We start from the raw sequence: 26,988 nt of genomic DNA on the forward strand, positions 1-26,988 counted from the left end.
GGAGTTGTCCATTCTGCCAGAGCAAGCGCAACTGCAGGACACACACGGAGCACTGAATAGTTTATTAGGAAAGCCTGGGAGAGAACTGGTAGGAAGCTGGCAGTTTTTAGCATAGCTGTGACAGCAGCTTTTGCAAGTGAGAAGAAATACATGCAGTATTCATCACATGGTCACAGTTTTATTTTCTCCAGTTTCAGTTCCTTCTTGTCAACCACAATTTAAATGGAAAGTTTCAGAAATAAATAATTTTTAAGTTCCATAGAGTGCATCATCCTGAATACCATGATGAAATTTCACACCATCTGGGGGTCTATTCTGCCCTACCCTAGACACGCATCATCTTTCATCCAGTGTATCCATGCTACATATGCTAGCTGCCCATCCATCACTTTGTGGCTATCTTGGTTATCAGATCCACTCTCTTGATACACAGTACTTATATCCAAATAAACCCTGCCTTACCTAATAATGACCCCAGAGTACAAGAATAGTTCTGCAAAGGAGGCACCGGGCCACAAAACATGGAAAGACAGATTACTTTTAGAGAATGAGTTATGAACAGAACTAACACATGGTATTTCTTGACTAAGCATTCAGTTGTGGGTGTGAGACTTCCCTGAGCTCTCTTGTTCCTCTGGCATGGTAGTTGACAACTTTTTATACAATCCTGATTTTCTATATCTGGATTCTGAGAGGAAGAGATTTGGAGCAAAGCCCCTAGCCTGTGCATATGGATATTTAGTGTGGCAGTGAAAATAACTCTATCATAGCAAGTCACTAAGATTTTGGAATTGCTTCTTGAAGAATCATAGCCTTGATTTTTCTTACTGATACAGGTGTTTTGAATAGGACGATTAGATTATGAATTTCTGCTCTAAAGATAAAGGCTAACTCAACCTGGTTCACATATTTCTCTTTGTTCTGGAGGGCACATCAGATACTTTATTTTAAAAACACCCTTCTGAGTCAGTGGCTTGGCACTCTAGATACTCCTGTCGTATTGTAACTCCTATAAACCACTTCCTTGGGACATCTCAAGCCAGTGTCATGGAACGGTATACTGAAATATAGCAGCAAAATTCCTCTAGATTGAGGAAAGGAAACTGTGCCACAGCTATGTGCATTCAGCAGGGAGGAAACCTGACACCAGCCAGGCTCCTCAGAGGACTACTGACTTTAGTTCCGAATTGGACATTTGACATAGGCAGTGCCAGCATTCCCAGCCAGAGCCTGAAGAACTGCACAGAGGTAGGGCCAGAACCTCTAATCTGACCTCACCGAGGAACACGGAGGTAGGGCCAGAACCTGTAACCTGAGCTCATCAAGGAACACAGAGGTAGGGCCAGAACCTCTAATCTGACCTCACTGAGGAACACTCAGGAGTGTGGAGACTTCATACTCAAATGCAGCACTCTCCCCTCCCAAGCTGCTGTTTAATTAATACCCAGCACCAACTGGACAGGAGGGTTTTGCGCTATTCTATTCTTTTTTTCTCTTTGACTTTTATTTTCTCTCTTTCGTTTTCCCCCCTCTATTCTTTCCTTTCTCACTCTTCTCTTAGTAGGCTTTCCCAAAGAATAGACATGGTAACAAGTCTCAGTGTCTCTGAGACCTGAGAGCTAGGGCTATTTGGGTTATCTGATCTCACTTCTTTACCTCTCTCTTTTCATTATACCCTTAGCCCAAACTGCCAAATCATCCCCTTGTTTCAATTGTTTGCTCATCTATTTACTTCTCTCTCCTCTACTTTTTCTTTACCAACAACAATAATCTCTGCTCTAGCTTTGGACTCCCCACCCCCTCTCCATTTACACCCACAGTAACAAATATCTTAGTGCAGCCATTCTATCAATATTCCTTTACTTCCTAAAATGATAGGTGGGTCTACTCTGTAATTATGATTGTTTTGCAAATATTAGTCTATGTTCAGGGGAGTACTGGGGATTTAACCTGCTCTCCCCCAAACCATATATATAATATTTTATATATATATATATAAAACTTATGTATTATATATATTATAGAGAAAGAGAAAGGAAACTATAATTTAGTTTATCTTGAGCATCGCAAACATTTCCACCAAAAGAACACAGGTAATTTTTTAAAATCCAACAAATGACCTAACCCTAGATGTAAAAATCCCATTGCAAAAACATGAGAAATGTGAAAAACATGGCTGCTCCAAAAGTGACAAATGCCACCCTAATGGTCCCAGTGAGTGTTAATTAGATAAACTCCCAACCAAAAATTCTGAATAATGATTGTAAATATGTTCAAAGAAAATGACGAGGACAAAAAATTCCCAAACGAATTCCAAGCAAACACAAACAGCTGTATAAAATAAGGAAGTCAATACAAGGATATAAAAGTAAAATTAAATAAATAGGTAGAAACATGAAATACAAGCTAAACTGAAATATTGGAAATGAAAATTTTAAGAAGCCAAATGGAAATCTCAGTGGAAGGCATCACCCATAGATGGATCAAAGGAATGGCAGGCTATTAAGGCTTGAAGACAAGGTAGAGGAGAAGGAATCTTAAAATGATGACAAAGATAAAGATAAAGTATGAAGAGAACATTTGGGGTCTATAGAACACTGTGAAAATACCAAATCTATAAATAATAGGCGTAGTAGAAGGATAATGTTAAAAGCAGAGAAAACACTTTCAATAAAACAGCAGGCAAGTTTCCAAATCTAGGAAAAGAGATGCCCAGTCAGATATAGGAGACATTTAGAACACCAGACAAGACCCTAAGAAACACCTTTTATCACGTGATAGTTAAAACACTTAATATATAAACAAGGAAAAAGATATAGAAATCTGCAAGAGGAAAACACAAATTCACATATAAAGTCAAGACCATCAGTAAAAGAACAGATTATTTTTCAAAAGAAAAATTTAAATATAGGAGGGCTTGGAATGGTATATTTCCAGTTGTGAACAATAACTGCCGACCCAGACTACAATCTATACCCAGAGAAGCTATCTGTCATAACCGGAGGAAAAAGGAAAACTTCCTGTAATAAAAGCAGGCCACAGGAATTCTGACCACTGATCCAGTTCTATAGAAGATACACAAAGTCGGGGCTGGAGGGGCAGTCCAGCATTATGAGCACTTGCTGCTCCTGTGGAAGGCTCAGGTTTGTTTTCCAGCTGAGATGACAGCTTACAACCATCCGTAATCCCAGTTCCAATAGATCCAACACCAACTTCTGGCCTTCTCAGACACAAGGCACACAAGTGGTACACATACATCCAGACAAATACTCACACACATAAAATGAAAACAAATCTTAATGAAAAGAAGATACGTGAAAGAATTTTTTTAGAGTGAAAAGAAAGATAAACATATCTATAAAGTTACAGGAAAGCATAATTCATACCATGACAGTAATTCTTAAAATGAGGAATAGGTGAACACCATACACTACAATTTTTTTAAATGACTTGATCAACACATACCTTTCTATAGTACCACTGAATATTGGTGGTCTAAATTACACAACGAGACACATACTAGCACACTGGATTAAAAAAAACTAAGACTCAGGCTGGTGGGACGGCTCAGTGAATAATGGCACTCAAGCCTGGAGACCTGCATTCAAGCTCCAGAATGCTGTATTCAATTTTCAGAATCCATGTAAAGGTAGAAGAAGAGAACAAATCTCACAAAATTGTTCTCTGGGTTCACATATACACTCTATATTCCACATATTCCACCCCCTACAAACATTACACAATCAAAATAGTAACTAAAATTTAATTTTTAAAACATTAAAAAAACAGAATCTGTATATTTGTTGCTTTCAAAAAATATACCTCACAATCAAAGATAGATACAACATTAGAGTGAAAGGATGGGAAAAGATATTCCAAGGAAAGAACACACACACACACGCACACGCACACACACACACACACACATTAAAAGCAGTCCTATAAGGGAAATGTATAGCTCTAAGTACTTACATTAAGAAATCTACAAGAGCACCAATTAATGACTTAATGATGCATCTCAAAAATTTGGAAAAACAAGAACACATCTAACACCAGCACAATAGACAGCAAGAAAGAATAAACAGAGCAGACACAGAATTAGTGTCACAGAAACAAAGAAAACTATATAAAGAATCAACAATTGTAAGAGCTGGTTCTTTTAGATAAATAAGATTGACAGACACCGGGCCCAACTAACCAAAAGAAAGAAAGAAGAACTCAAATCAACAGAATCAGTAGTAAGCAGGGAAACATTGCAACACCAAAGAAATTCATAATAAGGGGAATGCTTTACAAACCTGTACTTCATTAAGTTGGAAAATTTAAAAGAAATTGATAAATTTCTACATTCATCCAAACCACCTAAGTTAAACCAAGAAGACATCAACAATATAAATAGACTCATAACAAATGAAGAGAATGAAATAGTAATAAAAAAAAATCTTCTTACTAAAGAGAGCACTGACCCAGATAGATTCACCATAGAATTCTAGGAAATTTTCAAAGAAGTTCGATAACCAATACTTCTTAAATTATGTGTGTGTGTGTGTGTGTGTGTGTGTGTGTGTGTGTGTGTGTGTGAGACAGACAGACAGACAGAGAGACAGAGAGAGACAGAGAGAGACAGAAACAGAGAGAGACACAGACAGACAGACAGACAGAAGAAACTCTTCAAACTCCTTCTACAAATTCAGCATTACTCATAAAGACACAACAAAAAAGAAAACTACAGGCTAGTACCACTGATGAACATACATTGAAAAATCCTAAATAAAATACTTGCAAAGAGAATACCAGCACATGTCAAAAAGATTATCTATCGTAAATAAGTTGGCTTTATCCCAAAGATGCAGGGAATGTTCAACATACATAAGTCAATAAATGTAATAAATCATATGAATTGATTTAATGATAAAATCACATGATCATCTCATAGATACAGAAAAATTCTTTGGCAAAGTCCAACATACCTTCAAGAACAAAGTCCTAGAGAGAACAGAATTGGAGTGAACATACCTCAACATAATAAAGGCTTTATATGTCAAACCCACAGCCACCACCCTATATGGAGCAAAACTTGAAATAATCCCATTGAAACAAGGAATGCGACAGGGAAGGTCACTAATGCCACTGTTTTTCAATACTGTGCTCAAAGCACTAGCCACAGCAACAAGTCAAGAGACAGAAATCATAGGGACACAGGTAGAAGAAGAAAAAGCCATACTCCCTATTTGCAGGTACCATGGTGTTATACATAAGTGATCCCCTAAATTCTACCAAAAACTTCTAGAAATGATTGATAATTTTAGTAAAGTAGTAGGATACAAAATCAACTTACAAAAATTGATAGCTTCTCTAAACACCACCAACAAGCATGCTGAGAAAGAGGTCATACTCACACACTCTCTCAGCTCACAATGGCCTCAGAGAAAATAAAATATCTAGGGATACACCTCACCAAGGAGGTAAAAGACCTACTATGAATACTTTGCATCTCTGTAGAAGAGACTGAGAAAGACACTGGAATGGAAGAGGCATGCTATGCTTGTGGACTGGTATATTAACAGCATGAAAATGGACATTCTACCAAAAGCTACTTATAAATTTAATGCAATCCTAGTCAAAAATCTCTGTCTCATTCTCCACAGAAATAATATATTATTATTCATTTGGAATACAAAATACCCTGGATAGCAAAGCAATCCTGAGCAAGAAGAATAATGTTGGAGGAATTACCACTGCAGATGTGGAGATTATATTACAAAGCCGCAATAATAAAACCACAGTACTACTGGCACAAAAATAGACATGTAGACCAATGAAACTCTTGTGACCCGGGGGGCCAGCTCTTCTCTTCTCATGTCCCAGAGGCCAGCTCTCCCACCTCAGAGGCCAGCTCTTCGGCCTGTTACAGGTGGCAAAAAGGCGGGGGGGGGGGGCATATTTCCCTTACCTTTGCCACCCCATGGCATAGGAAGGAAGGGCCTGGGCAGCTCTCCTGCTCTCACTCCCACAGGCCTGGCTTACTTGCACTTCCATGAACAGGGTCAGCTCTAATGTGCTGTCCAGGCAGGGTGCAGGGCCTGCTCTACCATGTGCTATAGCTGGTGAGGGGCAGGTCCAGCTCTCCCACTGTTGTGACACCCTGGACCAGCTCTCTCGCCTGCCTCAAGTGGCAAGAGGGGAGGGGAGGGAGGACATATTTTTCCTCACACATGGCAGATGGGGGGAGCAGGATCAATCCTCCTGCTCTCCTGCCCTCTGGGCCAGCTCACCTGTGCCTCTCTAACAAGGTCAACTCTACTGTGCTGCCAGGGTGAGGTACAGGGCCCGCTCTCCTGAGTGCTGCTGCCAGTGGGGGGGGGGGGCAGGAAGTGGAGGGGTGGGGAAAAGGGAAGGCATCTCTCCCTCACCCACTCTACCATACGGGTAGGGTCAGATCTCCATTGCGCCTTCAAGGCTCCAAATCACCTGCACCGCCATCAACTGGGTCAGTTCTGCTGTGCTGCCAGGGTGAGATGCAGGGCCCATTCATCCGAGTGCTGAAGCCAGTGAGGATCAGCTCTCCTACTCATGACCCAGGGACTAGCTTTTCCTGCCTGCAGTAGGTGATAAGCAGCAAAGGTGGTATCTTGCCCTTGCCCACGCCACCATGTGGCAGACCATGGGGTTAACTCTCCCACTCTCACGTCTTCAGGGATGGCTCACCCACACCCACACCAGCAAGGACAGCTCAAGTGCACTGTCTTGGGGAGGTTCAAGGCCTGCTCTCCCAAGTGCTGCAGTGGTGAGGGGCAGGGCCAGTTCTCCTGAGTGCTGCAGTCAGTGAGGGACAGGGCCAACTCTGTGCAGCCCCATCCTTACTGCTTTAGGTGGTAGTCAGAGCCACAGACATCAACATAGACCACAGCTATGGCAAGGCCAGACATGGCCCCTGGCAGCAGCCCAGGTATGGATGAAACTATGACCCTAGGTGGCAATGCAGGATACTCAGATCTATGTGACCCCAGCAGAGGCTCAACCCTCAGACACTAATGTGGCCTTAGGTGGAGGTCCCTGATGTCCACACGGCCCTCAGTGGCACTACGGGCCATGGACATCAATATAGACCCCAGTTGTGGTTGGACCATGGACCCAGACATGGTCCTTGAAACAGCCTAGGCCCAGATGTCACCATGACCCTGCTTGGCAGTGCAGGTCACTCAGATCAGCATGGACCCAGCAGCAGCATGGCCCTCGAGCCCCAACATGGCCCCAAGTCTGAGCCTAGATCCTGGGCATCCACATGGCCTTCAATGGCAATAGGAGCCTTGGATGGCTGTGGCAAGGTCACTGAGGGGGGATCATTAATTGTAGAGGGGGAAAGGAGGCCCACATAGGAGAGGGCAGGAAGAGGAGAAAATAATACTAAGGGTAACACAAAGCTCCACAAGGAATGTGTACATATATACACATATAATTTAAATGAAGTTACTCTACCTGGACCAACCATGTTGCCCCAAGAGCCAAAGACTAACTAACAATCAGGCATTAAGCAACCCCATTTCAAGCTGTGGGTCAGTGAAGACCAAGAGACTTCCCAAACAATATATTTGTTATTAACCTTGCTTCCTCCCTCCCAGGGGTTGAAGCTAATTCCATATTGCTGAAAACATCAGAAATGTTGCACACAGAACTCGGTGGATCCGAGCTGGACCTGACCAGTAAGCCTATTCCCTGAGGCCTAGCTCTCATAGTATGGGAAAAGGCTCTGTAAGCTTGCAGAGAAGGGAAGCAGCCAGCAATGGCACCTCAGAACCACCACAATGGTGAGCACAGCAAAACACCCCTAAGGTGGTCAACAACACCTGTCTAATTGGACCTAAGGCCCACTCAACAGGAAGGAAATCATCCAAGGTGCTGGACAACCAGCCAACTTCCCAGGGCTAGTCTGAACCAGAGCACTGAGACAACAGAAGGAACAAAAAGGATACAGACAGGGAAGGAAGCTGTCAAAGTAGTTTTAATTGCAGATGATATGATTCCATGTATAAAAGAACTTGAAAACTCCTTTGAAAAACTCTTTGGTGTCTACTGACGTGCATCTGACTACAGATCAGTCAAGGAGCACCCTCCCCCATTCCTGGTACCCATGACTGTGGGTCACACCAGTGGTCATTCTTGAGGTCTCTACAGCCTACCAGATTTGAATCAAGACAGCCACTCCCACTCCCAGCAGCTTTTTTGTGATCACCCATGGTTACCACCAAGACTGCCTGTGATCCTTGTCCATCAACAGACCATACATCATACAGAAGTGCTGAATATCCAAGGTACATCCTGCCCCAACACCTGTGGCTCCCCAGGGTTGGCCCTGGCCAGTAGTGTGCCAGGTTTTTTTTTTGGAAATTCACTCTCCCATTCATGGCTACAGTGCTGGAGTCCCCTGAACATTTGGCAGTATTCCCCCAGGCCTCCACATCATGATCACTGGTGGCCCGGCTTTGACAACTGTAGGGAAACACCCAGTCAGCCAATCTGGCCAGGCCTATGCCAGACTTGTCCTGATCTAACAGAACCATGAGGCAGGCCAGGTTTTTGTGGTGCTAGGCAGAAGCCCTGCCCACTAGCCTCACCTGCCCCATACTGCCCACCCCGTAAATAAGCTAGCAGGCAACAGATACTAGGGGACCTGGAAATAGTCCCCTCTTCTGAGGTACAGGACCACTGAGCTTCTGTGGTCCTGTAACTGTGCCTTGTACCAAGCAGAAATAAACTGTCGGATACTGTAAAAACAGTAACAACAAAACTCACAGTTGTGGTCAACACTTTCTGCAGAGTGGCAGCATACAATGTGGAGATTTAAAAATCAGTAGCCTTCCTACATACCAGCAACAAACATACTGTGAGAGAAACCATTCTTTCCCATTTACAATGGTCTCATCGAGACAGGGGAAGAGGAAGGGAGGAAGGGAAAACCAATAACAACAAAAGGCTCTTGGAATAAAACATATCAAGACAGAAGGCCTCTAAAATAAAAACTTCAAAACCTGAAGAAAGAAGTTGAAGAAGACATCGAAAATGGAAAGACCTCCCATGCTCATAGACTGGAAGAATCAATGTTGGAAAAAAAAAAATGACTATATTACCAAAAGTAATCTATAGAGCAATGAAATCCTCATCTAAATTGCAATGTCATTCTTTACAGAAATGTTCCTTTAAAAATCCTAAAATACATATGGAAGCACCCAGACAGCCGAGGCTATCGTAAGCAAAAGCAATAAAAAATGCTGGAGGAGTCACCCTACCTGGTTTCAACTTAGACCACAACGTTACAGTAGCAGAAACTGCACGGCATCAGCACAGACACAGACATATCGACGAACGGCACAGAGGGTCATATCTAAACCCACACAGCTACAGCCAACTGACTTTTCACAAAGATGCCAAAAATGCACCGTAGAGAAAAGACAGCCTCTTCAGCAAATGATGCTGGCGAAATGGATTATCTGCACACAGAAGAATGAAAGTGTATCTCTACATATCACCATGCACAAAAATCAACTACAAATGGACCAAGGGCTTTAATGTACGTCAGAAACTGAACTGTTAGTAGAAAAAAATAGGGACAAACACTTCAAGACAAGGGCTTAAGCAAGAACTTTTTGAATAAGACTCTGATCATTCAGGAAATAATGACAACAATTGATAAACAGGACCTCATGTATTTGAAAAGCTTCTTCCCAGCAAAGGAAATAGATAATCAAGTGTAGAGTTGGCCTATGGAATGAAAGAAATCTTTGATAGCCATACATCTGAAAGAAGATTTTATGTAAAACAAAAAAAATTTCAAAAACTAAACAACCAGAAATCAAATGATCCGATCAATAACTGGTTTCTATTGCTGTGATAAAATACCAAAACCAAAAGCAACTTGGGGAAGAAAGGGTTTATTTGAGTTTACAACTTGTTGTCAGTCTATCTTCCAGAGAAGTAAGACAGGAAGTCAAGGCAGGAACCTGGGGGCAGAAGCTGAGGCCGAAGCCATAGAGAAGTGCTGCTTCCTGGTTCGCTCCTCTTGACACGGTCAGCCTGTTTTCCTACACACCCTAGGACCACCTGCCCAGGGATGGCACCACCCACATGTGCTGGGCCCTCCCTCATCCATCACTAATGGAGAGAACGCCCCACAGGCTTGCATACAGGCCAGTCTTATGGAGGTACCGTTCGTTTGTGCTTCTCTTTTTCAGATAACTCTAGCTTGTGTTAAGTTTACAGAAAAACCAACCAACCAGACAAACAAAAAAATGCCGGGCACCATCTTACCCTAGTTTCATTTACTCAGCAAACCAGCAGATACCGGCAAGGATCGAGACAACGGGAACTCTCTATACACCCCTGGAGGCAATGGTGGCAAGGCAAACGAGTCCAGCTACTGTGGAAATGAAGCTGGGAGCATTTAGAAAGTCTAAAAATAAATCCTATATGACCTAGCTCTACCACTCCGGGGTTTACCCAAATGACTTCAATGTAATGTATCACAGAGACAGTTGTACACTGTTATTTACTACAGCACTATTTATAAGAGCTAAGCTATGGAACCACCCAAGTTGCCCAACAATACATCACTGGGTAAAGAAAATGCAGTGTATCCACATAATGGAATTGTTTTCAGCCATAAGGAAAAATGAGGTTATGCCAATTGCAGGAAAATGGACGCAAGTAGAGGTAATCATATTAAGCCAGTTCCAGCAAGACAAGTGGTTTTTTTTCTCAATTTTGATCCATAGATTATGTATAAGTACATAAAATTATGCATGTATATATGACATGAATAGAAGAAAAACTGTCTAGGGGAACAAAAAGGGCTAATGGGGGCAAGAGAAGGAGTACTGGGGGAAATATGCTTAATGGAAAATACACACTTGTATGGAGATAACCTTAAGGAACACAGCACCATATGCAATGAATATACACAGTGAAAATTTAAACAGATAATATTCTGGAAAGGCAATAAAACTTGAAATGTATAAATCCAAAATATAGCAAACATATTTGTAGTTTCAGATTCATGCAAATGGTATATTACAATGTGTGCGGTGACTGCCCACAGTAGAATACTTCACATCCAATTGCTGTTTTCCAAACTAACAAATCCCCCATCAAAACAAAGCTTTCATACAAGTAGGGAGATTAGATGCCTTTGTTTGGAATATTTCAGAGAAAACAAAGGAACCATCAAGAAGTAGGAGGAGCCAAACACACACAGATATTCACATGCACACACTCAGGCACACATGGAGACATGCACACATGCGCACACACACACACACACACACACACACACACACACACATGTAATACTGTACTGTTGAACCAAATAATTCGCATTCACTTTTAATCTGCAACCCTGTCAAAAAGATGCCTAGAAAGGTTATGAACTTCCATTATAATCCATTGATATATTCACAAGAGTTGCTTAGTAACCAAAAATGTAGAAAGCATAGGTTCCTTCTAGTTAAACGTTAATGCAGAAAGAGACCTGAATGTCCAAAGCACTCAGGGCCTTCCCGACCCCACACTGTCTGAGAGCAGTAACACAGGGGAAAACTTATTTTGCCAACTCCACAATTTCATCTTAGAGAAAAGTCCGTTTTTACACTGCTTCCCAATGAGGGTTTTCTTAAGAAAAATGCTCCTAATTAAGCTTCCTATTAGTAAGATAATGAAAAATGGAAATAGGTTTCTGTTAAGATCTCTGAGTTTCTGTAAATAAGTTTAGACCATTTCAAGTCTATTTGGTAAGATTTGCCTTTTTATCGGTTGCTGATAAATACGTAGCATTTGTTCTAATTTATAGAACATTTCTGTTGAAGTGGGTAATCTATGAATACTCCCCACATTGCAACAAAAACATGGTCTTACTGTAACACTCTGATGCCCTCAGGATTCCAGGTGCTGCTGTAGGTCACATGATGCCTAGCAATCATGTAAGGACTGGAGCGTATCACAAAAAACAAAATATGAGTGAAAACAACACTCATCTTAAGAAAGTGGAGGGGACAAAAGATGATGACCTATTTTGGTGACAATAAAAACAGGGAGAGCCTGGCTCTCCTCCCCACACTCACCCTATCTGCTAACAGTTGTTTGGAAGAGCTGGCCCTTGTGCTCTCGAATAGGTAATATGCAATGCTTGGAAGCCCCAGATGATATGCAAATGCCCTACTTAATGCTGACCTTCACAGCACCAAACCGGGGCCCAGCAACCAGAAATTCCCCTTCAATCTTGCATGGAGGAGTGACATTTTAAAGCCTGTCATTCTTCATCGGGAACTACCACTTAACTGTCAGTAATATGGCTTTTAGAATTTAAATTGCACAGGATGTAAAAATAATTCTTAACAGCAGGTAATTGCAGTTTATAATTTGTTCCCTCCTCTAAATGCTGCCACCACAAGATTCTGAGCCTTATCATCAGTGGTGATTGTGAGTTCTCAGTTTGGAGGAGCTGGCCAAGAAATAAATTCTTTTATTAGAAGGTGGTAGTGATGGAGGAGGAGGAGAGAAATTAGGAAAAAATATTAGATTCTAAAAGCATTTAACTTAGTATTAAAATTTCAGCTATGTATTATGCTATATTAACTAGCTTACAATTATAATTTTCTATGGTTGTGTTAACAAAAATACTGTAGATTGGGTGACTTAAACAACAGAAATTAATTTCCTTACAGTTCTAAGGGAAGGTTTGCTTCTCGGAGCTGTCTCTTGTGGGAGGCAGATGGTCCCTCCTTCCTTTTTCCTTCACACATCAACATCCCTGGCGTCTCTTAATGATCAAATGCCATCTCTTTTTAAAGATTAGTTTCTATTTTTAATTATTTGTGTGTGTTTGTATGTGGGTATGTGCACATGAGTGCAGGTACCCCTGGAGGCCCAAGGCCTTGGATTCCCTGAAGCTGGAGTTACAGGCAGTTATGAACCACCTGACTTCAGGACTGGGAACCAAACTCAGTCCCTCTAAAAAGAGCAGTGCACACTCTTACCACTGAGCGGTCACTCCAGCCCCTCACATTTAATTTTTTTATAAAAACACCAGCCAGATTAGGTTAGGACCCTTGCTAAAGGCATCATTTGAACCGAATCATCTCACATTCTACAGTTAGGGTTATGTTTTCAACATATGAATGATCTTTAATGAGCAGATTATAAAGACACTTCCCTCGATGACTCAATATTGAGTTTGGACATTTGTATATTGGTCAGCACATAGAAAAAGCAAGGGCCCTGTGGAATATGGTTTTTATAGAGAAGTCCTTGGGACATTTGCACTTGAAAGACATACACTTTCACTGTCTGATAAGAACCATGTAGCTATTTACACTTGTATTCATTAAGCTTAAATGCAATTACAAATTCAGCTTCTCATTTATGCTTGCCATATTTCAAGGTTCACTCATGGCATGTGACTTATAGTGACAACACAGCAATGCTAACACCAAACATGTCCATCATCCCAAGTTATTGCTGGTGGGCTGTCATTGCTGGACAGGGATCTGTCCCTTTTAAGTCCTCTGATTTCCTCAAGGGAGCACAATAAAACCAAAGCCTTGAGCTCTGCTGTTCCAGCTATAGCCTTCATTCCTTTGCTGCCCTCGCCTTCACTCAGGTCCTCACTGTCTATGCCTCTGTCTGTCTACACCTCTGTCTGTGCCTCTGTCTACACCTTTACTCTTCCTGTTCTCTCCCAACTCTACTCTTTTGTCTTTTAGCTTGTGTTTTTCCTCCTAAATGCTCTATTCTTGGGCTGCTGCTGTCTTTTTTTTTTTTTTTTAAATTTTGAATGGTGTGATTGTACGCTGAAAGGTTTTGCCTTCTAATCAGAAACCACCATTTCGTTTTATGGGTTTTGCCAGAGTTGAGAATCACATAAGAGGTAACCTCTGGGAATGTGTGTGAGGGAGTGTCTAGGTAAGGTTAACTGAGGTAGAAGACAGTGTGGGCAGTGCCATTCCCCCAGCATTCCTCTCTCTCTCTCTCTCTCTGCTTCTTAACTATAGATCTAGTGTGACCAGCTGCCTCCAGCTCCTTCCAGCAGGTCTTCCTCACTCTCACAGATTTTGTTATCAAACTATGAGCCAAAATAAACACCCTTCCCCATGCAAGTTGCTGTTTCCAGGCGTTTTGTCTCAGCAATGAGAAAACTAATACAGAGAAGTGGGGCTGCTGCTGTGATAACCCTGACTGTGCAGTTGTTGGGAATTTGGAATTGACAAACGGGAGGACTGTGGAAGAGTTTGGAACTTCGTAGTAGGAAAGTCCTAGAATGCTGTAAGCAGGGCTGACTGCACTGCAGTGATGGGAATTTGGAAGACACATACACATAGAGGCAGCCTGGCGTGTGAGATTTCAGAGGGAAACAAGGACTCTATCAGGGACTGGACTAAAGAATTTCCTACGGTATGATCGCAGTAAGCCAAGGTATTCTCCCCATGTCCTGAAAATCTGAGTGAGGCTCAATTCAGGAAATGGGCTGACTTGTTTACTAGAGGAAGTTTCCAAACAGGATAGCATTCAGGCTTCAACTTGGTTACTGCTTATCTTAGGGTTTCTATAGTTGGGAAGAGACATCATGACCGTGGCCACTCACATAAGGAAAACATTTAATTGGGGTGGCTCGCTTACAGTTTCAGAGGTTCAGTCCATTATCATCATGAGGAGAAGGATGGTGGCATGCAGGCGAGCATGTTGGAGGAATAGCTCAAAGTCCTACATCTTACAGGCAACTGTGACTGTGACACTGAGCGAAGCTTAAGCAAAGGAGACCTCAAAGCCCGCCTCCACAGTGACACACTTCCTCCATCAAAGCCACGCCCCCTAATAGTGCCCCTCCCTTTGGGAGTCATTTTCGTTCAGACCACCACACTGCTCATTGTGTTTATCTGGAACGACAGTAAGAGAGAATGAGAAGTAGAGCAGAAAGATATGGAAAGAATGTGCATTTTGTTAAGAAAAGTGCGTGAGTGAGTTTAAAGTTACAGATGGGGCAGCTTTGAAAGCATCTGCAACTGTGGAAGAGATTCACATTATTAAAAAGAAATATGGTGCCGCGCGGTGTTGGCGCACGCCTTTAGAATCCCAGCACTCGGGAGGCAGAGCCAGGAGGATCTCTGTGAGTTCGAGGCCAGCCTGGGCTACAGAGTGAGTTCCAGGAAAGGCTGCAAACTACACAGAGAAACCCTGTCTCAAAAAAAGAAAAAAGGAAGGAAGGAAGGAAGGGAGGGAGGAAGGGAGGGAGGGAGGGAGGGAGGGAGGAAGGAAGGAAAGAAGGAAGGAAAAAGAAAGAAAGAAAGAAAGAAAGAAAGAAAGAAAGAAAGAAAGAAAGAAAGAAAGAAAGAAAGAAAAGAAATATGGTGCTCTGTCACAAGAATGGTATGCTGAGGGCAGGACCACGCCCATTAAAGGCTCTGTCTTGTGAAAAATGCAAATTCACTTAAAGGGGAGAGCCTCAATTAAGAGTGCCACTGAAGGGGTGAAAAATCAGCAGTCTAAAAACCTCCTGCTCCAGGGTTAGCACAGAAAGACTGATGCAACGCTAGTCCAATGTGGGCAAGGTTCAGCCCAAGCAGGCAGCATAACTTGACAGTGCCATCTATTTGGTATTGGTTTTGTAGACATGAAAGATGGAAGATTAAGGAGGACATGGAGTTTTGCATCATGGTTCATTCCAGAGAGCCACTGAGCCCAGCAGTGCATGGCAGGATTACAATCCCTGAAATGAGGATTATTGTTTTAGGGATAATAAACCCCTAAGAGACCACTGTGTAAAGTTGTGATGGTGAAGGCTAAATTTGCAGTCTAGACTCCGTGGTGTTAGAAATGACAGGCCACCCACCAAGGAAAGCTACAGACAGAGTGAAGACGGCCCAAGGGAAGACTGTGTGTGCTGTGGGTGGCATAGCTGAAGGGTGAGACTCCTCAAGCCCTGCCTCCCAAATGGTTCCATCACAGCCTCAAATACTGTATCCCTGGACCTATACCTAACAGGTATCTGTCCTGTTAGGCTTGACTCTTGCTTTGGTCTGATATTTCCTTTCTATGCCCCATTTCTCACTTTTGCAAAGGGAATGCTAATTCTGAACCATTGTGTATGGAAGTATGCAAATTGTTTATATGGGCTCATAGTTAAGGAATCATGTGGAACTCAGAAGAAACTTTGTACTTACACTTTTGTACAGTTGGAACTGTTAAAGACTTTGGGGACTTTAGAATTTGGAATGAATGCACTTTGCATGATGAAGTAGCCATGAGCCTAAGGAGAGAAGGGATAGAAGATTGTGGCTAAAAAGTTACAGGTTGGTGCATCAAGTTGACAAGGGTGACTTGTGTTCATTAATGTTGATTATCAATTTGAAAGGATCTATAATCATCTCAGAGACCAAACTCTGGTCATATCTGCAAGGGGATTTCTGGATGAAGGAAGACCCACTCTAGATGAGGTGGCACTATTTCATGGACTGGGGTTCAAGGCTGAATAAAAGGGAGACTGTGAGCTGAGCTCAAGAGTTTGTGGCTCTCTGCTTCTTGACTGTGGATACAATGTGACCAGCTACCCCAAAGCTCCTGCTGCCACAATGGACTGTACCACTGAGCTCTGGACTCCTCCTGGGAGCTGATTTTTGTCGGGTATTTTGTTGCATCAGTGAGGAAACTAATACAGCTGCTCTTGAAGTTGTTTTTGGTTTATTCAGATATGCAGCTTAGTTTAAGAATGCGTGGTGACTGAGCAGTGGATGAAGTGGCTTCATGAAATGGTTGGAAGCACATCGTTCGCCAGAGTTCATTTCCTGTTATTCTCTTTTTTATTCTGGCATCTGCCCTTAAGAAGTTGGTCAGCCCAGTAGTGAGTACACTCTAGAGTCGGGCTGCCTGAGTTCCAGTTGTAGTATCATCATTAGCTATTTGGTTTCAGAGAAATGGAACTTATGAATTGTAAGAAATGTGTAGTGACATACATGTACTAAAATGTCACAGAAATCCATTATTTTATGTGCTTAAAAAACTGGGAGTGGGTAGAAGGGAAGGGATGGGGGATGGTGACAGGAGAGATTGAGATGGCCAAGTGGAGGGAGGGACAGAGAGGGGCAGCAAAAAGAGAGATCTTGGTAGAGGAAACCATTAGGGGGTTAGGGAGAAACCTGGTACTAAGGAAATCCTCAGGAACCCACAAGGATGACACCAGCTAAGACTCCTAGCAATAATAGAGAGGGTGCCTGAATTTACTTTCCCTATAATCAGGTTAGTGACTATCCCAATTGTCATCATAGAACCTTCATCTAGGAACTGATGGAAGCAGATGCAGTAATCCACAACCAAGCACTGGGCTGAGCTCCTAGACTTCAGTTGAAGACAGGGAAGAGGGATCACAAGAGCAAGGGAGGTCAAGATCATGATGGGGAAAACCACAGAGACAGCTGGCCCAAGCTGGTGGGAGCTCATGGACTTTGGCCTGTCAGCTGGGGAACATGCATGGGACTGAACTAGGCCCTTTGAGTGTGGGTGACAGTTATGTGGCTAGATCTGTTTGGGGAGCCCCTGGAAGTGAGACCAGGACTTATCCCAGGTACATGAAATGGCTTTTTGGAACACATTCTCTAGGGTGGGGTCTCTTGCTCAGCCTTGACACAGGGGAAAGTGCTTTGGTCCTGCCTCAACTTAGTATACCAGACTTTGTTGACTCCCCAAGGGAGGCCTTACCCTCTCTGAGGAGTGGATGGGGGATGGGATGAAGGGTGAGATGGGGGTAAGTGAGGGGGGTGGGAGAAGGGAAGGGCAGGGGAACCCAGATTGATATGTAACATGAAAAAAAAACTTTTTCTAAAATTAAAAAATAAAAAATAAACAAAAACATTTTTCTTTTAAATATTTTTTCATCTAATTAAAATACAGTGACATCATTTCCTTCATTTCCTCTCCCCCATGTCTCCTCCTTTGACTCCCTTTCAAATTCATGGCCTCATTCTTTAATTATTAATGTTTCATATATGCGTGAGTAAATATATGAATAAAACCTACTGAGTCCTTTTAGTCTTCCTTGTATGTATATTTTTTAGAGCTGACCACTTGATAGTAATTTAGGAGGGTCATCATTTAGGGGAAAAGAGATTCTTCTTCTCTCAGAAGTCTTTAATTACTCTCCATCTAGAGTTGGAGTCCCATGCAGTTTTCCTTATTCATACTGGCATGTCAACTAGTATTGTCGTTGGTCAGATCTTATTTAAGCAGCCATATTGTTGAGATTTCGTGGCTGTAGCATCCCTGTGTTTTATCTAAAAGGGACCATTTTACACATTTCCTGACCCTCTGGCCCTTACATTCTTTCAAACCCCTCTTCTGCAATAATCCCTAATGTCTTAGTCACTGTTCTACTGTTGTGAAGAGACACATGACTAAGGCAACTTAGAAGAGAAAGCATTTAATTGGGAGCTTGCTAGAAATTTCAAAGGGTCAGTCTATGAGCATTATGGTGGGGAGGTTGGTGGTAGGCAGGCAGGCATGGTGCTGGAGCAGTAGTTGAGAGTTTATGTCTTATCCATAAGATGGTGAGATATAGAGAGAGATAGAGAGAACCTTGTGTTGCTTTTGAAGGCTCAGTGTGGTGGTTTGAATGAGTATGGCCTCCACAGGCTCATATATTTAAATGCTTGTTCCCTAGTCAGTGAAACTGTTTGGGAAGGATTAGGAGGTGTGATCTTATTGAAGGAGGTGTGTCCCTGAGGTTAGGCTTCTTTGATGAGGGATGAGAGCTAGACTTAACTCTGGGAAGGAGGATAAATACCTAGAATTCAGGTAGGAATTATACTGGTTTAGGAAGGTGGCATTAATTAATTCTCCCTTGAGAATTGTGATCTCACCAGCCATAAGTGCTCGACTAGGTTTACAATATCAGGAATGATTTGCCTTCTTTTGCATGGGCCTTACATTCCATTAGAAAACTATTGGTCACTACTAAAATATAAGTGTCACTATTGTACTTTTAGGATTTTCTTGCTGTGGTTGTCATTACAGTGGTTCATAGATGTTGCAGGTGGGCAGGACTATTGCATGCTTTCTTCCTTTGGCAGCTTGCATAGCACTTTCCAGTACTATGAGAGTTAGTCCCCAAGGAGAAGCATTCAGGTCAGATCCAGCTTGATTCCTCTGAGTCCTGTGTCCAAAGTATGTGGTGTGGTCAGCAATACAAACTTACCTTCGACCTCTAGAAAGCAGCCAAGGGCAATAGCAATAACCTCCACTGTTTGGGGAGTCTTCTATACTCCCCTTACCAACAGCTTGAAAAGGGGTTTCTCATGTCTGGTACTGAGGTCTTTATTAGTCTATGGTTCTCAGGAGAAGTATTATCACCCCAAGTGGAATAACTTCATTTAAGCTATATACATATGAATACATATACATGTATTAAATATAATTTTAACTCAATATAAAATGATTCTTTATGTTTTTTAAAAAATAGTTTATCCATCCCTCTCCTTCTGTAACAGCCTGCTTCCATGCTCCCAAATTACCCATCCCCCACTAACTCAATAACATCTCTGGCCTACTATTGCCCTCTATTTCCTTCCTCATGGTCCCTTTCTCTTTTCCTGGCTTCTGTGGTTACTCTAGGTTATATACTCACATCTAAAGATTTGGAGCTAGGATCCACATGTGAGCAAGAACAGTTGCTTTTCTGCTTCTGGATTACCTCACTTAATACAGTACTTCTAGTTTCATCCATATACCAGTAAACTTTTTGACTCTATTTTGCTCTACAAATAGTATTACATTTACAATACAAATGCATACCATATTTTTATTATCCATCATCAGCTGAAGGGCGTTTGGGTTATTTTAATTTTAATTTCCTAGCTGTTCCTATTGTGAACAGAGTGACAATGAGCATGGCTGAACAAGTGTCTGTGGAGTAGGACATATGCGGAGGGGTGGTAAAGCCAGGTCATACGGTGGATTTATTTCTAGCTTTTTGAGGATTCTCCACACTGATTTCCAGAGTGGCCACACAAATTTGCAGTTCCACCAACCGTGAATGAGGGTTCCCCTTTGCTCACACACTTTCTAGTATTTGTTGTTGGTTGTTCTGAATACCTTAGCCGTTCTGACTGGGACGAGATGAAATCTCAAAGTTATTTTGGTTTGCATTTCCTTGACTACTAAGAATGATGAACATTTTTTGAGACACTGCTTATTTATTTTTATTTCTTCTGTTGAGAACTCTCTGTTCGGATCCATAGCCTGTCCTTAATAGGGTTATTGCATTGTTGTTTTGACTCTTTGTTTTTAGTTCCTTATGTGTTCAGTGTACCATTTTCTCTTCCACTCTGTGGGGTTACTCTTCACTTGATCGCTTCTTTAGCTGAACAGAAACTGTTTTGATTTTATGCAATCTCATCTGTCTATGGTTGGCCTTAATTCCTGGGCAAATGGAACCCTATTCAGAAAGTTTTCCTACTCTTAAATCTTGGATGATACTGCCTATGTTTTTTCCGAGCAGTTTCAAAGTTTCAGGTTTCAAATTGAGGTCTCTGATACAATTGGAGTTAACTTTTGTGCAAGGTGATATATAAAGGTCTACTTTTATTTTTTGCATATAGACATCCAATTTCCCAGCACCATTTGTTAAAGATTCTATTTTCTTCTGTGTATATTTCTGTAAAGAATGCTATGGGAGTTTTGATTGGGATTGCACTGAAAATGTAAACTGCTTCTTGTAGAATGGCCATTTTTTTATAATATTAATTTTAATTCTATCAACTCAGGAGCATGGGAAGCCTTTCCATTTTCTAGCATCTTCCTCAATCTTTTTCCTCAGAGATTTAAAGTTTTCATTATAGAGCTCTTTCAACTTCTTGGTTAGGTTTGTTTCCAGATGTTTTATTTCTTTTGAGTTTATTGTACATAAGAGTATGGCGAATTTATGTATATTTTCAGAGCTGGCCATTTGGTACTGGATAACCTATTGGTGTTCTTTTCCCCAGGGAAGCCTATTTCTCTCACTCTAAGCATTCCTTAGTTAGCTGAAGTTCTTTGTGTTGAGTTGAGGACTCAAGGGCCATGCCATACATTTTGGCATGTTGTTGTCCTTGTTAGGTTTATGTTTGGACACGCTGGTGAGACTTTATGGGTACAGCTTCTCACATTACTAGGAGACACAGTTTAACAGCAAATTCCCTGATCCTCTGGCTGCTACAATATTTTCACCCTCCTTTCCATAATGTTCCTTGAGCTTCAGATGCAAAAGTTGTTTTGTATATATATTCATTGGAACCAGGCTCCACAACTCTACATTTTGATTGGTTGTCATTTTCTGTAATGGTCTCAGTTTGTTTCAAAGAGAAATTTCCTTGATAAGGGGTGAGGACAAACAGGTAGATTACAGTAGGAATTATACTGGTTTAGTAAAGTAGTGGTTGTGGGTTCTTCCCAAGATCCATAACTTTACTACCCCTGAGTAGTGGTCTAGGTTTCCAGTACCAGAGATGTTTTCCCTTCTATTGAGCAGGTCTTAAGTCCAGGTAGAGAGGTGTTGGTTACTGTGAAGGTGTGTGTGTGCCACTACTGCCCCAGATGATTACTTTTCTGAATACTAATTGTGTCTATGGAATGGTTTGCATGTAGAAAGATATGTGTGTAGTATGTCTCTGTGTGACTATGGTATAGTTTACATATAGAATTGGAATTTGTAACTTTTAGAATAAATCACTTAAGTGAAGGGATGTGTATATCTCTCTGTGTGTCTGTTATATGTGTCCCTGCTAAAAGATAAGATAAACCAACTAGGTAATTCCGTCTCTTGGGCTAACAAATTATTGTGTATAGAAATGTGTTTGTGGTTCTGTATGTCTATCTGGTGGATGTACATGCAAGAGATGGTTGTACAACTTCTACATGTGTATAAGTAAGTGGTGTGTGTGTGTATGTGTGGTGTGTGTGTGTGTGTGTGTGTGTGTGTGTGTGTATGTATGATATGTGCATTTGTGGGTCAATGTGTGGGTTCTAGATAGATATGTGAGTATGTATGTAAAAGGTAATGTGGGTAACGTGTTATTGTCTGTGTGCATATCTAAATGAACTTCTGTTAATGACATTTTGTCCATGAGTCCATTCTATAAATTCTAGTGTCAAAGTTTCAATTCCACTTGTCTTCATGTATGTCTTGGGGTCTAAAATTGTCTTGTTCCAATACCAGTAAACAATAAACCTGTAGATTAAACATTAAGGTTTGACCTTTCTCCTCACGTTCTATAAAGGGCATATAAAGGCTAAATGCCAAAGACTGTACAGCCAAAAGCTTTTCAAAGAAGCACTGTTAATTTTCTTCCTACTTAGTATTCTCCTAAATGTTCTCATAAAACATCTCAAATTGTATAACCTTCTAACCATAGGCTATTTCAGATATTTAGTTAATTTCTATTGAGAGAATTTAGCAGACAATTGTGTGTGTATGCATGAGTGGTGTGTGGTGTGGTATGTGTGTGTGGTGTGTGTGTATGTTTGTGTGTTTGTGTGTGTAAATCTCTTCCAAGTGGACATTAAAGTGATATGTAGATCTAACTCTTCTAGTTGAATCATTTCTTTTTGAAAATTCTTATTCTCTGCTTGATTTCCTGGACTAAATAACCATTGATTGATATCCTTGCAGCGTGAAGTAATAAAATGATGTACTCTAAACTTCTTGCATTTAAAGAAAGTGATTATAGTTGTTTTATGATCGTAGTGATTGCCCTTTTTTGCTTTAAAATTCTATGTCTGAAAATTATGTCATCTCGATCTCAAGAGGCACCTATTCACTTCCCTGCACCAGTGAGCATCAAATTGTGGTAGAAAGTACTTGCACACAGCTTAGTTTTAATTAGAGACTTTAAAGGATACCATCAAAAGTATTCAGTAGAGACTATGATTTAGTCTGTGCATTCATTTGAAACATTAGGCAAACTAAATGGAGCTATTTTGCTGATTTAGGCATTGTATAGGCTGATGATTTACATATTCTGTTTTCCAGTGTCTGAGACCAGGTGCTCTTTCATAATATCACCAGGGACTGACCTAAAATCACCCAAATCCCTAAAGCTTACAACAAGGTCATAAATATCCCAAGAATGGGCCAGTAAAGTGTTTCTAGTGTAAGGTTTCTTTTTAGCCATTTATCTATGTGATGGTAATGTTGATCGTCAATTTAAAGGATCTGGAATTGCCTAGAGGGCAGCCTCTCCTGATGCCTCTGAAGGATGCTTTAGACTAGATTCATTTCTGGGCTTGCTTGTTCAGGATAAACTTGACTAGGCTAATTGAGGTTGGGAGATTCCCCATGATAGTGGGTGGCAGCTGTCCCTAGGCTTCGATTCCGGACTGCATAAAAAGCTCAAAGTTGGCAGATCATGCACAGTCTCTGCTTTCTCATCCCTGGCTGTGAAGACCCGGTGACCCAGTGCTTCAACCTCCTGTTGCTGTCTTAATTGTCCTACCCTGATGGGCTGGGCTTTCAGACTGGGAGCCGAAGTAAATGTTTGCTTTCTTGAACTCATTAAAATAAATCTGTGTGGTGTGCATGTTTGCATGCGTGTGGATGCATATGTATGCGTCAGTGTACATAAAAAATGTGCATGCACATGCCCAAGGTTGAGGCTGGGAGTCTTCCTTGGTCACTTAGTCATTGAGGCAGGGTTTTTCAATTGAATACAGTAATATAACCAGTATGGCTAGTCAACTTGCACCAGGGATTCAAGATCTCTGCTTTTTCAAATCTGGAATTACAGATGGCCCAACCCTACCTCCTGGCATTAAGTGGGTTCTGGAGAGGCAAACTCCAGTCTTCATGTTTACATGGTATGTGCTTTGATTATCAAAACTAAGAATATATATATATTGAAATCAGATATGTATATAAATAAAGTCATATATATATGATTATTAGGATACCAGTTATTTTCTAAGTAAAGAAGTCAGAAAGGAAAGGCCAAAGTCCATATTTCTTCATGCATTGTTGAGTTGATGTGTGTATGTGTGTGTGCATGTGAATACACATACACACAATGCCTTGTAATATTACTTGATTTTTATTTTCTTCTATGTTTCTTGATATTACTACTGTCAAGAATCTTGAGATTAAATTTATTTCAAAAAATAAACATAAAAATATTTTATCTATTTTTATGCATGTATTCATTATTATATTTATGTTTATTGTTTATTTATTATTAATTTGTGTGTTCACCTATTTACCAATTGTATGTTTACTTATTGATAAGCAAGTGAATTACCCTTTATTAACTAGATAAATGAATTTTGTGTTCCCTTATTTAAAAACCTGATTAAAGGGTTACGACAGTGCAAAAGGTCTTGATAGCCTATGATGTGTACACTAAGTTTGATATTGACTGGGAAATACCAAAAACATATAGAAGGTCCTGTCTTTGGGAGAACAAAAGGAAAACATTCATTGCGTATGCCGTGTAGGCATAGATACAGCATGTAAGCCATGGAAAAACTAAGTTTATTTTCTTTTACCAAGTAGTCTAGTGAGTATGCCTCCTCTCTTTCTTTTTGCCCCACCCTAGTTATACCTTCAGAATCTAAGGACCAACGCTTACAAGACCATTTGGAAGCTGGTGAGTAAAAGTGATGCTAGGGACTGAGACTGGGAGGGAGTGGTGAATAAGAAGAAGAGAACAACTAGAAGAGGGGAGAAGGAAGAAGGAGGAAGGAAAGACCAGTTCCTGACTTCGCTGCATTTCTAAGCCCTCCTTAGAACTAAGTAAGGTTATCCAACTAAATGGGAGCCACGGTGTGTGCTGAGAAGGAAAGTAGGGACCACTCATAAGACCCTCCAGTAGGACCTTCTACTTTTTCTTTCCCCATCCGCTATATGGAGTTTGATCCCAAAGCTATCTAAGAATCCATGTTTTGAAAATGTTGGAATACTCATCAACCCGAGTCCCTAACTGATTGAATGATGGATAAAGCAGGCTTCTTTCTACCACTGATCAGACTTTGTGTAAGTGGGGAGAAGGGTGAGAGTGTAGAGCAGGCAGGGGTGGTGGTGGTGGTCCTAAGGATGTTTGAAGAAGCCCCATGGAAGCATACTATTTTATAAGCTCTGTGTGTGTGTGTGTGTGTGTGTGTGTGTGTGTGTGTGTGTGTGTGTGTGTGTGTGCATATTTAGAGTTACTCCACATAGGAGATCATGTTTTTCCCAGGAACCATAGGAAGCATAAAAGATTATTCTTTGTTTATTTCCAAATAAAAGGCCCAGTGCCAGGTTTTGGATAGTTCCTCAAGCTGTTGTTTAGAGATGTCCTGGAGATGCTCAAAGCAATACAGGCAACTGTCTTTGCTCTTTGTTGCCCACCAGGATTTAATGGTAAGATCTTATGGCCAAAGATACCACACACACATTGGTCACAGGATATAAATAAATCAAGTTGGTACTGATCAAGAGACTCCTTCCTTGCTGGCTCAGCTCATGTGTATCTCATGGTGCAAAATGCAGTCAGTCAGTCCACCTGAAAATGCCCCTAAATAATTCTATTCCAGGAGTTCTCAAAAGGTCAAACCCAAAATCTCCTCTGAAGCTCAAGGGAAACTCAACTGTGGGTCCCTATAATAAATAAAAACCAACTTAACATATTTCCAAGATACAATGGCATGGGATAAACATTCCTAGTCCCAAAGAATGGGAGAGGGAATAGAAAATAATTCCCCTAAAGAAATACCAAAAATCCAACAGGGCAAACAGTATATCTTATACTACCATATCCAGTATATAGGACACAGTAACATTTGAGGTAAGCACAAGCCAGCCTAAACATTGGTAACATTGAACAACTTCTTGTTGTCATTCACATAATTTAATCATAATCAGGCTTACTCATTGTAAAACAAAGATAATGATAACTTCCTGTGTTGTATAGGCCTCCTCCTAGGGTTGTAATCTGATAACTGTGTCAACAGACAACCAGGAAGCTAGAGAACACCATTTGTATTTGGTGAGGTTATTCAGAAAAGGGTTCTAAGCATATAAACAATATTTTTGTCTTGATAGCAGATATCAGTTGTTTTGCTGACATTTAAGTCCTATCTTGATATAATGCCCAACACACAAAATAGTACACAATGTAATAATAAAGAAAATGTCAAAATGTATAATGGCTTATTCTCAGTTGGGTATGGCATTTGTCAAATATCAAAATACCTTTTGGCAAGTTGGCTCTTAAAGCTGTAATATAAATTCATACAGTGCACATTCAATGTTAGTTTCCATTCTTTCTAATTCGTTGTACTGGAATCATAGTTGGCAGTCATTGTCATGAAACAGAATCGCCATATATTCAAGCAGTGGTATTAGATAATAACCTTTAAAAACAGAAATCTTAAATTCATTGATCTCTTAGATAATGAGGGTTTTTTTTTTTTTACATAACTTTCTCACCTCAAAGAATGTAGGGATCAGAAAGTACACTATAATTTGGCTATAAGACTATCATTCCTGAATACATGGTTAATTCACTCAAGGGAAGAGAAATGAACCATTTCTTGACTTTCTCTCATGAACATAGACTTCTTTGGAGTAATGTAAACCTTTTTAATGACATGTAGCCACACACACAAGGAAGTGCACAAATCACGAATTTAATCTGTGTGGATTTTGCTAACCAAACCCACAGAAGCATCAGCACTCACTCCAGCCTGTATGCAGGATGCTCACACTGTCTCAGAAAACATGTCACTGCCGTCTTGAGACTCTGTGGGACATTAAGCTTAAAGGTGGTACACAAGTTTCTAAGAGAGAAAATTTCATGGCAGCATGGTGTGGCCTGGGTATTTCTGGCTGCTTTTAGCAAAATTTATAGTGCTATTAGTAGGAAATAAAGTGACAGAATGAACAACATATTTGAAAAATTGTTGTTTGAACCCAGTTCATAAACCAAAATTGTTGTACAATATTTTGTTTGT

The 26,988-nt window shown here is 40.9% G+C and overlaps 1 long non-coding RNA gene across 2 annotated transcripts in view; it reads left to right on the forward strand.

Annotated features, from left to right (window-relative positions):
* The window catches only part of LOC128096084 (uncharacterized), an 89,227-nt gene that overhangs the window by 56,696 nt on the left and 5,543 nt on the right, over positions 1-26,988 (forward strand). For both annotated transcript variants that reach the window (XR_008213528.1, XR_008213527.1), the window contains one exon: positions 24,594-24,644. This is a non-coding gene — a long non-coding RNA (uncharacterized LOC128096084). The remainder of the gene's footprint in view (positions 1-24,593; positions 24,645-26,988) is intronic.

The sequence above is a fragment of the Peromyscus californicus genome, unplaced genomic scaffold (assembly GCF_007827085.1).
Source record: "Peromyscus californicus insignis strain IS unplaced genomic scaffold, ASM782708v3 Scaffold_5__1_contigs__length_169319896, whole genome shotgun sequence".
Classification (NCBI taxonomy): Eukaryota; Metazoa; Chordata; class Mammalia; order Rodentia; family Cricetidae; genus Peromyscus; species Peromyscus californicus.